Raw genomic sequence first — 4,220 nt, forward strand, 5'->3', positions numbered from 1 at the left:
ATTTACCTACTAGATATTTCATGTAAACGAAACTGCACAATGTGTCACCTTTTGTGTCTTCTTTGTTTACTTAACACAATGGTTTTGAGATTTCTGCACGTTGCAGCACGTGTCAGCACTTCATTCTTTCCAATTAAATCATGTCACATCAGCTATAAATACTATAATTCATTCAGCCAGCACCCAGTGGTGAGTATTAGCTGTCTCCGTTCATCTATTTGTGTGTGAGCACTTATCTGAGTACCTATTTTCATTTTTAACTTTTATTTAATAAATATAAATTTCCAAAGTACAACTTTTGGATTATAGTGGCTTTTCTCCCCATAATCTCCCTCGCACCTGCAACCATCCCATCTCCCATTCCTTCTCTCATCCATTCTTCATCAAGATTCATTTTCAATTATCTTTATATACAGAAGATCAACTTATACTATGTAAAGATTTCAACAGACTGTATCCACACAGACACACAAAGTACTGTTTGAGTAGTAGTTTTACTGTTAATTTGCATAGTACAACACATTAAGGACAGGGATCCTACATGGGGAGTAGGTGCACAGTGACTCCCATTGTTGATGTAACAATTGACACTCTTATTTATGATGTCAGTAATCACCCAAGGCTCTTGTGATGAGCTGCCAAGGCTATGGAAGCCTCTTGAGTTCACAAACTCTGATCTTATTTAGACAAGGCCATAGTCAAAGTGGAAGTTCTCTCCTCCCTTCAGAGAAAGGTACCTCCTTCTTTGATGGCCCATACTTTTTGCTGGGATCTCACACACAGAGAACTTTCATTTAGGTCATTTTTTTTTTTTTGCCACAGTGTCTTGGCTTTCCATGCCTGAGAAACTCTCATGGGCTTTTTAGCCAGATCTGAACAACTTAAGGGCTGCTTCTGAGGCCAGAGTGCTGTTTAGGACATCTGCCATTATATGAGTCTTCTTTATCCTGCTTCCCATGTTGGATCATTCTCTCCTTTTTAATTCTATCAGTTATTATTAGCAGACACTAGTCTTGTTTATGTGATCCCTTTGACACTTAATCCTATCATTATGATCAATTATGAACTTAAACTGAACACTTTGATTAGTAAGATGGCATTGGTACATTGGAATCCCCTGGCATGTTTCTAGCTCTACCATTAGGGATAAATCTGAGTGAGCATGTGCTGAACTGTACATCTCCTCCCTCTCCTATTCCCACTCTTATATTTAACAGGGATCACTTTTCAGTTAATTTTTTTTGACAGGCAGAGTGGACAGAGAGAGAGAGAGACAGAGAGAAAGGTCTTCCTTTGCCATTGGTTCACCCTCCAATGGCTATTGTGGCTGGCGCGCTGCGGCTGGCGCACCATGCTGATCCGATGGCAGGAACCAGGTACTTCTGGTCTCCCATGGGGTGCAGGGCCCAAGGACTCGGGCCATCCTCCACTGCACTCCCTGGCCACAGCAGAGAGCTGGTCTGGAAGAGGGGCAACCGGGACAGAATCCGGCGCCCCGACCAGGACTAGAGCCCGGTGTGCCGGCACCGCAAGGCGGAGGATTAGCTTAGTGAGCCACAGCGCCGGCCACTTTTCAGTTATTTTTAAACACCTAAGAATAATTGTGTGTTAATTAAAGAGTTTAACCAATGCTATGAAGTAGAACAAAAAAAAATACTAATTGGAATAAAATAGTATTGTATTCCTTGACAGTCAGGACAAGGGCTGATCAAGTCATTGTTTCTCAAAGTGTCCATTTCACTTCAACAGGTTTCCTTTTAGGTGCTCAGTTAGTTGTCACCGATCAGGGAGAATATATGATATTGTCCCTTTGAGACTGACTTATTTCATTCAGCATGATGTTTTCCAGATTCCTCCATTTTGTTGCAAATGACCAGATTTCATTTTTTTTTTACTGCTGTATAGTATTCTATAGAGTACATATCCCATAATTTCTTTATCTTGTTGAGTTGTACTTACTGGTATTTTTGGGCACTATGTCATTATTAAGTATGTAATTTGCAAATATTTTGTCCCATTCAGTGGATTTTTCATGTTCTTGATCATGTCTTTTGTTGCACAAAAGTTTTAAATTTTGATGAAGTCTAAATTATATATTTTTCTTGTACTGCTTATACTTTTGGTGTCATACCTAAGAATCTATTGTCAGATCCAATGTCATGAATATTTACACCCAAATTTTATTCTGAATTTTAAATATATTTTCTTTTACTTATTTATTTGAGAGGGAAAAAGAGAGAATTTCCTAGCTACTGGTTCCCTCCTCAAATGCCCACAACAGCCAGTGCTCGGCTAGGCTGAAGCTGGGAGCTTCAGTAAATCAATCCAGATCTCCCCATGTAGACAGCAGAAACCCAATTACTGAGCCATCATTGATGTCTTCCAGGGTCTGCATTAACAGGAAGTTGGAGTCAGGAGCCGGAGCTGGCATCAAACCCAGGTACTTGGACATGAGACATAGGTATCCTAACCAACATCTGAACCACTAGGTTGAATGCCTCCCCCATTCTAAGATTTTCATGGTTTTAGCTCTCTCATTAAGATCTTTGTTAAGGTAATTTTTGTATATCATGTGGGGGTGGGGAACTTTAACCTTCTGCAGGTAGATAACCAGTTGGCCACACAGAAGGCCCTGATGGCAGGTGAAATTTGGGCAGAGACCAGAACGAAGAGTGTGATAGAGCAACGCTGATATCTGCCAGGCAGAGGGCACAGCCATTGGAGACTCCAGGTGCAGACAAATGGCACACAGTCATGAAGATGTACATACAGGTATCTCTGCCAACAATTCTTGTGTAAAATCACAGACAGAAAACAATTCTTGTGTAAAATCACAGACAGAAGAATCAAATTGGAGCTGACCCCACTTAAACTGTAAGGAGGTTTGGGTTAGAAAACTAGTGAAAACAACAGTCTTGATGAAAAATAATAGCAAAGCTAAAGGTGAACAGTGAATGGCTAAACATATGTAAGGGTACTTGTAACTTTTGTGGAAAAAGGGAATTAAAAGCTAAGGTTTTTTTGTATACAATTGTTTAAAATCCATGCTTTTTTTAAAAAATATGAAGACTTCTGTGCATGCATTTCAAAATGCCTTCGCATCAAAATGAATCTGTATTTTAATTCTGTTTTTCTATGAATTTTTGAAGTGCTCACATGTCTTAGATTATTACAATTATTATGTGCATTACAGTAAACAGAGGCTTTTGTCACCCTAGAAAGGGGCAAGTACCTTAGAGGATGTGAGGTGGAGTACAAGCCACTGATTGGTGACACTCACACCACAGCGCTCCTGAAGGGGCCTCACCGAGCAGAGAGGGAGCGTGAGAGAGGCAGGAATACCTGGCACAGTCCTGTTTTCTCTGCCTTGCTCTCAGCCGAGCTGTTTGTCAACACAGATTCTCTGAGTGTGAAGCAGGAAAGTGCTGGGGGCAGAGCCCACGTGAACCCAGAAATCACCCACACAGCACCCAACTGATCCATAGTGCACAAGCATGTGCTGTCCACAAAACACAACCTTCACAAAAGATTCCAAAAAAGGAAACCACCCGACAATGCATTTCATAAGGCCAATACATAGAACACGAAATAAAATTTACAGACCAAACTAAGGTACGTAAACACAAACATCCTGGTCTAACATTTGCCAACTGACATACATGAAATGTCATAACCATGTCTAGTTTGTCCCTGAAATGCACTTCAGCAGATTAACGACTTAGGAACTCCACTAATATAATTCATTGCATTAGCAGATTAAGGGTAAAAACATGATTATCTAAATGGATGCAGAAGAAGCCCTTGATAACATCTAATGTTCATTCATATTTTTAAAAGTTTATCCATCTGTGGATTTTCTTTAACCTGATAAGGTCATCTACCAAAAGCCTAGAGAAAATACTGCACTTAGTGATGAGTGATTTGTGCATTTATTCTCTGGGAGCAGGTTTTCAGCTTAGTGATTAAGACTCCCATGTCCCATATCGGAGTGCTGAGTTTGATTCCTGGCTCTTCTCCTGACTCCAGCTTGCTGCCAACACAGAGCCTAGGAGCAGTTCAAGTAATTGGGTTCCTGCCATTCTCATGGAGACCTAGATTGTGTTTCTGGCTCCTGGCTTAAGCCCCAGTCCAGCCCTGGTCTAAGCAGGCATTTTGGGGGAGTGAACCAGTGGATGAGAATTCTGTCCCTCTCTGTGTGTCTCTCTGCTTCCCAAACAAAG

This window comes from Oryctolagus cuniculus, chromosome 6 (genome assembly GCF_964237555.1).
Source record: "Oryctolagus cuniculus chromosome 6, mOryCun1.1, whole genome shotgun sequence".
Lineage (NCBI taxonomy): Eukaryota > Metazoa > Chordata > Mammalia > Lagomorpha > Leporidae > Oryctolagus > Oryctolagus cuniculus.